At 31.2% G+C, this 10,555-nt stretch overlaps 1 protein-coding gene across 1 annotated transcript in view; it reads left to right on the forward strand.

The window, feature by feature from the left end:
* Nucleotides 1–1,747: 1,747 nt before the first annotated feature.
* LOC108906727 (probable LRR receptor-like serine/threonine-protein kinase At2g23950) overlaps nt 1,748–10,555 on the forward strand; it is a 20,964-nt gene continuing 12,156 nt past the window's right edge. Inside the window, exon 1 of the mRNA XM_018710070.1 lies at nt 1,748–1,787. The gene's annotated coding sequence lies outside the window, so the exon portion shown is untranslated. The remainder of the gene's footprint in view (nt 1,788–10,555) is intronic.

Here is a 10,555-nt window from a genome sequence, read left to right on the forward strand (position 1 = left end):
TGATCGCTAATTTGTTGAATAAAATCTCGTTAAAAATTACCCCAATCCCAGCCGGTCAAAGAGAAGGTTGTGTTTTAATGTAAACTTGATCTTACTGTTTTAGTTATTTTACCGAAGTTTTATTGTTAACGTGAAGGAAATAAAATTACTGTTCGAAAAAAAAAAAAATATTGGTCACGTGGCTTGTAATCATTTATGAAGGTTGTATATATTGTTATGAAAATTTACACAATTGTAGCACAAATAGGTAATGACATGAGATGTTTGCCATATGTTCAGATGTTGCCTTAAAATAAAATAATGTAGCAGAAGACTTGACCTGTATTTTTTAATCTTTGAATATATCTATCGTTATTTAACTGTCAAAAAAAGTGGAACGAATTTGGCGGACAGCTATAACGTGCTAGATTATACCTTAATTGCGCCGTTTGTTAATAGGAAGCTCAATCGCTCTATCTCACACCGTTGCCCTTTTATTTAATAATAGCGAGACACAAATAAGGAGTTGTGATTATTTTTATAATTGTGAAAGTATTATCTATTTGTAGGTTTCGTCATTTTCAAATAATATTGTTTGAAATTTTAACAGTTTGTAGTTGTTTGTGTTTATTGCTACAGTTGCGTGAATATTTATGACAATGTTTTCTCCGCGTAAATTAATTGGCCATCCAAAATAGGTCACATTCCTTCCTATTCCAGAATTAATATCAAGAACCTAAAGAATACGGTAGTCATAAATATTTACAAATAATTGATAAATATATTGAATATACAGAACAAATAAAATAATAATAATACATATTTAGGATTCAAATCAGTTGGTATCTGATAAGGATTTTGAAACTATTTCTTGAAATTCTCAATATCATTATTTTTCTCTTCTATTTTAATTATAACTGTAGTAATTAATTTTAGATTTTTCGTGCAGCTTAAGGAGTTAAAAATTGATTGGAAATAGGAAATAGGTACAGTACAAAGATTAATTAATACGAAATAGTTTCATGTGACAGTTGGCGGAAGCACCCACAACCCCTTGAAACGGGTCGTTATCATTTCCTTGTTAACTGATAGAAAATTTTGACACCAATATAGAATGACTCCATGGTGTGTGAACTATACCAACCATTTTTTATAGTGGCTACTTCAAATTGGAAGATTATTTTTCACTCGACACGAGTCGTCTTCCTTGCCTAATTTTCAAAGTTCCGCCATTAGCATCTTTCGGAACATTTTTACCTATATTGAAATATTTGATGGGTGATAGTAAATCGTTATAATCTATCCTGAAAAAATGTTAATTCTATGTAAATAAGCAGTGTTTAAAATATTACCAAAATTCCCAGGCTTAGTTAAATCGTTTCTTTATGACATATAACCTATCAGCAGTCGACATTACGGATGAATTTTACAAAATATTGTTTAAATAAATGATGATTTAATTAAAATATTTCTTCTTTGTTTATTATAAGAGTAATTAAATGAATTGTGATACTCAAACAACTTATGTATATGTATGTAAACACCATAAGTTGTTTTTTTGCGTATTGGTGAGTTGGCACCATTTTAATAAGCACATGGAAATTTTCCAGTGTATGTTTCCGGTAAAACATACTGAACAATTTCCTACAACTGGATATGCAAATGAAGTTTTGAAACGTTTCTTCCATTTCATCATCTTCACACAATGAAAATCACAAACCTAAGCTAAAAAAATATACATATATTTGAAACACAATAGTTCCCACAGGAGATCTTCAACTCATGTTTTGTGTTCTCTGTTTTTAACGGTAAATATTTATTTATCAAATTATTAGATATTGTATATTGATGTTGGTTAACTATACACAGTAGTTTTTTTATTAAACACGTCGTGGTTTTTCCTATTTCCACCACAAAAATTGTTTTAACGGTGTTGTTATCAGTACATTTTATGTAGTTACTTGCGTCTTGGTTAGATATCAATGAATTTTGATGATCTAGTGATATCATAGCGGTTTTCTTTAGAAAGTGACAGGCCTTCGTACGAAATGACGATACAAAAATTGCCTTTTGCAGTTTATATACCTATTTTTAAATAAAAAACTCAATGTAGCTATTAACAATAATATGATAAAATATGATACTGATGTAAGTAGTATAATTTCAGTTTGTTAGCGAGAAGTTATAAAAACGTCTTAACTATGATTGGTCAGTATAAAGGAATTTTATGTACACTCGGACAATAATAGGAAAATATGATCACTAGATGGACATGTGCTACCCTTGCAATAGTTAATTAAAATTAGTAAATAAATAAGTATATTAATTGGGCAATAAAGCAGTGAATTTCCAATTAGTTTAATGATGAATAAGTTTATTGATAAAAGTTATCAATTAGCTTAAGCGCGGGTGACTGTGTTTGTCTGAGTATTTTAAAATGTTTATGCAAAGGTATACAACCTATTCAATAGTTGCTGATAGAGTTCCAGACGTAAACATTGTTTTTCCCTGAAGTTTACTGGATAAGAGTTACTGTTGTAAAACATCCTAATTCTACGTTTTGGGATACATAAAAAACATTTTTGCGAAGGCCTACGGAATTGTCAAAAACCCGATTGCAGAAGAATTATCTGCTTTTAGCAGATTTGTGCCCTTAATTGTCAATAGATTTGAACTAAATAAATAGTTTGCCCCAAAGATACAACTACAAAGTACGTTCCAAAGTAAACAGGACTTTTTAAAAATAGGTATTTCTAGTGAGGCTACCTATTGGCAATTATATGTGTTGGAAATAAAGACTGATGTACTATCAACATTTCATGACATTTGAACGAACATAAGTGGTGTTATTACGTTTGAAGTCATCGGTACAAAAATGAGTATCGAACAAAGAGCTGTTATTAAGTTTTGTTTTTTTGGTAAAACTTACCGAAACGTTTCAATTGATGAACGAAGTTTATGGTGATGATTGTTTATCCCGTGGTAGAGTTCATGAGTGGTATACGCGGATTAAAAATCAAAATTGTGCATGAATTCATCAAAGATCAGTCAAAATTTTTATTGAAATTCATAGAATTAGAATTGAGCATCTCAAAAACTTCAATTTCTCGCATTTTGCTGAACATTTGGGCTACCGAAACGTGTGCGCACAAGTTGACTGACGAGCAAAAATTGTTCAGAATTCAACATTCGAAGTACATCATCATAAAGGACAAAAATTTCCTTTACAACATTGTGGCTGGTGATGGAACGTGGTGTTTCCAATATGATCCAGAAACCAAGCGCCAAAGTGGAAGACGCCGGAATAAGCAAAATCCTAAACAATCTCGTTTGGAGAAGTCAAAAATGAAGACAATGTTGATTCGCTTTTACGATTCCAAGGGCATTGTCCACAAAGAGTTCGTTCCACCGGAACAAACCGTTAATATTATAATTCTATTTTGGCGTTTTGAAGCGTTTGGTGCATCGTACTTATTCGTCGTATTGGCGTTTGTTGCACGATAATGCGCCATATCATAAATCGACACTTGTAACCGATTTTTTTCATAATAAAATAAATGCATTTTAATTATTAACCACTACCCGTATTCGCCTGATTTGACACCGTGCGACTTTTACTTTTTCGGAAAAATGCATGCAAAGATTCAAAAGGAAAGAGTTTTGTGGACGTAAAAGCCATCCAAAAGGCTTGCACCGATATCCTGAAGAATGTCCCGGCTGACGATCTAAAACACTCATTCGATATGCTTTTAGAGCGTGCAGATCGCTGTATATTGGGTCGGGTCGGAAGGGAACTATTTTGAATTAAATAAATAGGTTTTGTCAAAAAAAATGTTGTTGTTTTCTAATTTTTAAAAGTCCCGTTTGCTTTGGAATGCAACTTGTATAACTGTTATCGTTTATGTCTTGTCGCATTGTTTCCTCTATGTCCTGTATATTTTACAAACATTTTATTGTACTCGTGCTTTATATACTCCTAGATTGTTAACTTATATCATTTGACTGGTTAGTTTAGTTGAGTGATATACAGGGTGATTCATTAATAATTGTGCATATTCTAACTGGATAATCCTGGGCTGGAAATATGAAAAACCGACATATAATGCTCAGATAAAATATGGCTCCATACGGAGATACAGGGTGTTTTATTTAAAAAATTTTAGATGATTTATACCCATTACTTTAACCCTGTTTCATATTTCCCTATCATAGTTGGCATATAGATTAGATAGTTTAGAACATATTAAAAAATGCTCCAAAATCGTTTATGACTACTACCAGAGGCGTAGGGCAGAGGTAAAGGGGCAGTTCCCCATTCCTAACTTCTGTCACTGGCAGAATTTTTATTTTGATACAATTTTTTAATTCTTCAATACTTTCTATGCAATTAACCTCTTCATAGCGGTAAAGTAATTATTTCTCGAAATTTTTAAAGGTAAACATGGGGCTGCACAATCATTTTTATTTTATTACCTATGTAATTTATTTACCATATTATTATTCAAGTCGGTGTCTTCTGTTATGGGATTGCATTGCATTATTTGAATTAGGTTTTACAGTTGAGTACAGTTTTAGTAATGGGCAAAAATAATTTAAAATTTTTAAATAAAGCATCCAAGTAATTCCGTAAGGAGTCATATTTTATTTAAGCGTTATGTGTCAATTCTTCATATTTTCAGCCCAGTTAACGTATGTATGTATGTATGTAATATTAATGAATCACCCTGTGTATTAATTATGTTGTCTTGTTTCAATTTTTCATTACTTGAAATTTAGTTGCTGTTGATCTAAGTTACATGTAATTTACTCTTAAGCAAAAGCGAAAATATGTACTGCATATTATTGACTTATGGTTAAATTTAACCCTTAAGACAATCGACTTTTTGTCATTTACCTACGCCAAAATTTACTTTCTCGGTTTGGTTTAATTACATTGCGTTTTTTCATTGAAAACCAAACAACAATCCTAAATAAATATTTTGCTAAAATACTGTATGCCTTTAAAAAGTGCTTTGCCGTTTGTTTTATAAGGTACGCCTGTAGCATAGCTTTTTTGGTTTTTAAAGTAATTTCAATTGTTTTTTCTTATCAGTGCTCTCTCTGGTATAAACACAAATTGCAAAAAACTTTCGCAGAAAACTTGAGTACAACCGTATACCTACGCAGATATTTTGTGTACTTTGCACCAAAAACATTGATTATTTGCATTGCAATAAAAACTGCCTGCTAAATTAAAATTGTTATATAAGGAATGTGAGCATTTTTATTAATAACTAATTTAATGGGTTTCCTCTATCATCTCCCCACAAGATGGTGTCACCTTTGTAGTAATTTTTTATTTGCATTAGTATTTTTTATGCATACTACTAAATATGTAAGTGGATTTGCGATACAGGTTAGGGGTAAAATAAACTTCAAAGGTAGGTACCTAATGTAAATTATTTTTCTGAAATCGTTCGGAAATGTCTATTTTTTCGGCCTCAAAATACCGTATTCTAGTATTTTGGTTCGTTGCTAATAACAGTCTAAGTTAACTTTTCCTTACCGCTCTTTATCTATACATATATTAAATACTCATAAATACACGCAGGTAAACCGAATCTCATCAAAAATGCATTATTTAGTTCATATTCTATTTGTCTCTCCCCCCTCTAAATATTTTATCTGCTATGTCTAGTTTATTTATAAAGGATTTCTATATGCATCCTTGGACAAAGTTTGAAGATTTCCATCTACCATGTCTCTTTAATGCACTTAATCTGCCCCAGCACTAACCAAAATGGTCGCAGGCGATCGACGGAAACAATGACCTGTGTATTTATCTGCATTTGACAAAAACAATTTTGCGACAATTTGAGGCATTTTTCCAAATTGATGTATTCCTACTACTTGCTTGCAACCTTTCCCATTTGAATGTTTAGAGAAAAAGTGGCAACTTTCAAAATTTCCTATACATTCGTATATAAGTTTCGTTTATCACAAATAACCTCGGTTTTTCGTTTTACTATTCGGTATTTTAATTAAAAGCTTTGATTTCAAATCATTCAAATTTAATTGATACAGTTCATCACGGCGACATGCACCGGCAACACTAAATATTAAGGCAACATAAAAAGGAAAAACTAATATCTAGATATTATAAAATTTTCACTTCTAAACCTATTTTATTCATTAAGTATATATATAATATCTGGTGTTTGAATAATAAACGTTTCAAATTGACAAAACTTTTGACTTTTGACTTCTTTGGTTTATCTTGATGTTTCAGGAAAATATGTATTTCCAAATATTTTAATACATCCTTTGTACTAAGTGTTATGTACTATGGAGTAAGGAGGTCGTATTTCTTCAAGACAATAACACAACAACAATACAATACAATTAAACGAATAAATAATTGTCAAGGAAACGATTTCATGAACAATTAGATTGTAACGAAAAACTGCTAACAATTTTTCGTATGCATTAATAAAAATTTCTTAGTTCATATTAATTTATTTATGTTGTTTGCGATTTCAATGAAAATAATATGCGTACCTCGTAGTAAAGGCTAGGTGCACAATATACTATTTTAAATCAGTAAAATGTATAATATATGCATGTCTTGCTACTTCTGTTAATAATTTGAAATAATGCAGATTATTCAAAATTGTTGAATAACATTTGATAAATAAAAACCTATTCTATTATTAGAACATCAAAATCTATAACCAAAGTGGACAGTAGATTTACAAGTAATCCGCAAAATTATTATTTACTTTATCATATGCGAAATGACACTGTCAATTTTTTCCACGCTTCGAGTAGGAGAGACGTGAATATGAATATGCTCATTTTAACCATATTAAAGTGTTTCCGAAAAGTTATCTTTGTAACTGTATAATGGAACCTTCCTTCTGATGGGTCTGGATTTTCCATATTTATTATTACATACAAAGACTGGGCCGTTTTTTCTGGTGTAGGTACTTTTTTCTCTGCCGGTTCGTCTGTGTAAACCCCCGGAAGAGCAGCAGGCGAGTCCTTAGTTATAGGATAATGAAGTGGCGTACCTGGGGTAAAAACAACTTCACTTGAGATAAGTTCATAAGTTCAGTAATCGATTTCTACGATCTTCGTTAAGTTTCTTGTGGCCTTTTAAAAAAGTATCTTGTAATTATTTATTTATGTTTATTAATTTATAAAAACCACCATTTCATTGACTTAGAAAGGGCGACAAATTGGAGACAAAAGTTCTAGGTAGGTTGGGATAATGACTTTATTGGCGTACAGCTAGATTAGAAATAATCTTTACAATAAGAGGGTACAGGTATATGTTGATATCTAAATGATCCTAAATAGGTAAACATTTCTAGTAAATAACTTAATTTAGGGACAACTGATTTTAATTTTAATAATTGTCCCTTAATGGGTTTATTTAAATTATAAAACTGTTTCTACAATTTAGAGACACTTAAGCATGGACGTAACATAGGGTATTCTATAAATTAAAGGGGTACATTATATAATAGTTTTGTGGGAACAGAATGAAGAAAGGAACAATTCTTTAAAATTCTTTATAAGTACAGTGTTCATACTTTACATTTTATTATAACTTTCGATATTGCTCGTCTTTTCCCATTTTATTATAAAAATAGAATTGATGGTTTTCCCGACAGATTGATGCTTAACAGTTTAAGGTACTAATTAGGTACTCCGAGAATTGTTAAATATTTAATCAATATCGGTAAACAGTTATAAGATTGATGTTTTTCATTAAACCAGCGATACAGGAAATTTGTGCCCGTAACAATTTAAATATTTGATATAAAATTATGATCTTAAACTGAAAAAATACTAAGAAACGGTGGCGGAATACACATGTAAATAAGAAACAATATGATTAAAAAGTCTTCTGTATGGAATGCTTTACATGAACAAAACGTGATGTTTAAGAATATGGAATTTAGACAGAAATAAATCATGTATCAAAATACTGATTAATTTTAATTAAACAAATAGAGCAGACACTCGGCCAGACAATTTGTAATCACAAAAAAAATTAATAAATAATATCGTATAATGATAATGGAGAGGTACGGTACATAAATTTCCTCATTTGCTGTCATATTTTACTAGCATCGATACTCAAAGTTTCCTTACTAGAGGATTATGCAATTCAGTTAATCACAAATCAGAAGCAAACAGTGTTCACGCATTTTGTTAAGCAGACTGCATGGTAGTCCGTCCAGACCATAGAAAATATAGTACTAACGACTATATTTTCTATGGTCCAGACTTAAACGATTGTTTGGGTATATTCCTAATTAATAGGCAACATAAGTTTATTAAAAAAACTGTTTTTACTTAGGTATCTTGAATTGATAAGGTTTAGGCACAAGAAATGGTGCCATATGATAGAATACACTCGAAAATGTCAGTAGGAAAAATATTAAAAATAGCTTGTATCAGATGGATATTTTTCGTTTACATACCACATAAATGATAATCCGCTTGTAATACAATATCTATGATTTTTACCGGTTTCCATTGAGGGTAGTTATTTTCCATTTTTTTTAAGTGACATGTAATTTTGTTTACTCGACATTCACTTTGAAATTCCGTATACAATACATATATAGGTACTTTATAGTAGACATGCAAACACTTTATTATGTAAAGATTATAAATGAATCTTGCTGTTAAAATTATAATTTTTTTAAAATTATTTTGTTTCTTTAAATCTTCACAACTAAACATTCATATGCTACATAAGAAATAGCAAAGGTTAATATTTTATTTTTCATTAAAAAAAATGTAAATACTACCCCTACAGATTCGAATTGACACGGAGTCACAGTCTGTGCAGGTGCGCTGAGTTTATATGAGATAACACAGACAATATAGCTTAGAGCGATAAGTTATATTGTCTGTGGAGATACAGAGACATGCTCTAAAAAATAAAAAATCTAATTTTTAATTGTTGATCTGCCCACAGTTTTAGCAGAAGTTAGGCAGCGCCATCGCATCTGATGGGATTTAAGAAATAATAAATAATTCCTTAAAAGGAGGCAAATTATTACTTAAACTGTTATAATAGGGTAATAAAAGTATTATGTGTAATAAAATAACAATGATAAGTAGTCATTTGTGAGAATTGGCGTCTGGAGTCGTTGATCGCGATGCCTCCTGGATCCTGATGGCCATAGAAAATATAGTACTAACGTTAGTACTATATTTTCTATACTGATGGCCTACAAACATCAAAATTTGTGGGTACCTAAGCGTCATACCACATATCTAGTCATACCACATTATCTAAGTCATACTTACTTTGTCATCTGATGACGTAGTTTACACTGTTGCCAATGTGCGGGTAATTATCCGTTTTTCGGGTAAATTCGCGGGTAATTCTTCGGGTAATCTAAAAACGCGGATAGAGGCGGGTAATTCCGAATTTGAATGACGACAAAGTCTATTTGTGGTCTATTAAATTTATTTGGATGAGTTGACAAAAAAATTAATAAATATTTATGAACAATATTTGTTAATCACAATTTGTAAACATAAAAATTTATTTTATAAATTTTCTTTTAAATATACTTTTATAAGAGATTTTCTAAATTCGTGCAAAAATAAAGTTCTTTTATTTGTCGACAATAGAGTTGTAAAGAGATGGGTAAAGTTCGGGTAAACTTAGCTCTCTGTCGGGTAAAAATGGCTAATTCAAGAGTAATATGGGTAACGAGACAGGTACGAGTTGCAAGCACTGGTGGTTTATGAAATCAATGTTCGTACACATAACAGGGAAACAGCAAAATACAGAGGTTGTTATGACTATTTTTTTATTTTTCTGAAAAAAAAATATCGAAATTAATTCTGAGATTTATTCTCTCTAAAGAATAGTATACAGGGCTGGAAAATCCACATGGTTCATCTGCCTTTATATAGATCCATCTGCCATCTCACTATAGACAAGGATGGCTATAGTGAAGACGTTTTATAATCTGAATAGTCACCGACCGTTTCGGGTTAGAAGTGGGAGTGACTATTCACATTATGAAACGTCTTCAATGTAACCATCTTTATCTATCGCACGGATTTCTATCACTTACTTTGTCGCTCTCACGTAACGGCCGATGTACTATGAGGACTTTTCGAACCTGTATATTACATCGATAGTATTTATCGTGGAAATGGAAGAAATCATGACTATAGTAGGATCGTATTCGATGCAAAGTAGAGCAAAAAGTTGTCAAAGGAAAATCGTGTCATCATTTTTAGGAGGCGTAAGATAAATCATTTCAAATTTAAAATGAAATTCAATATAAAATCTGAAATACCGTTGCATACGCACTGTGTTCTGGTAGTAGCTGTAGTCGCCCAGGTGCATCGAGTGTACGAACTGGTCGGTTATACGTCAAATACTAACCTGGCGAGCTTTGCCGTCAATTAGAGAGCGCTTCCAAAAAACAAGTAAACAACAGTGGCGCGTACAGAGGTAAAATGTAGTACATATGTGGAATTTAGGAAACAAATTGGATTTATAATAAATTACATTTAAAATAAATAGTTTATGAGAATAAAGGAATTTTTGTAG

The sequence above is a fragment of the Anoplophora glabripennis genome, unplaced genomic scaffold (assembly GCF_000390285.2).
Source record: "Anoplophora glabripennis isolate ALB-LARVAE unplaced genomic scaffold, Agla_2.0 scaffold187, whole genome shotgun sequence".
NCBI classification, from domain to species: Eukaryota; Metazoa; Arthropoda; class Insecta; order Coleoptera; family Cerambycidae; genus Anoplophora; species Anoplophora glabripennis.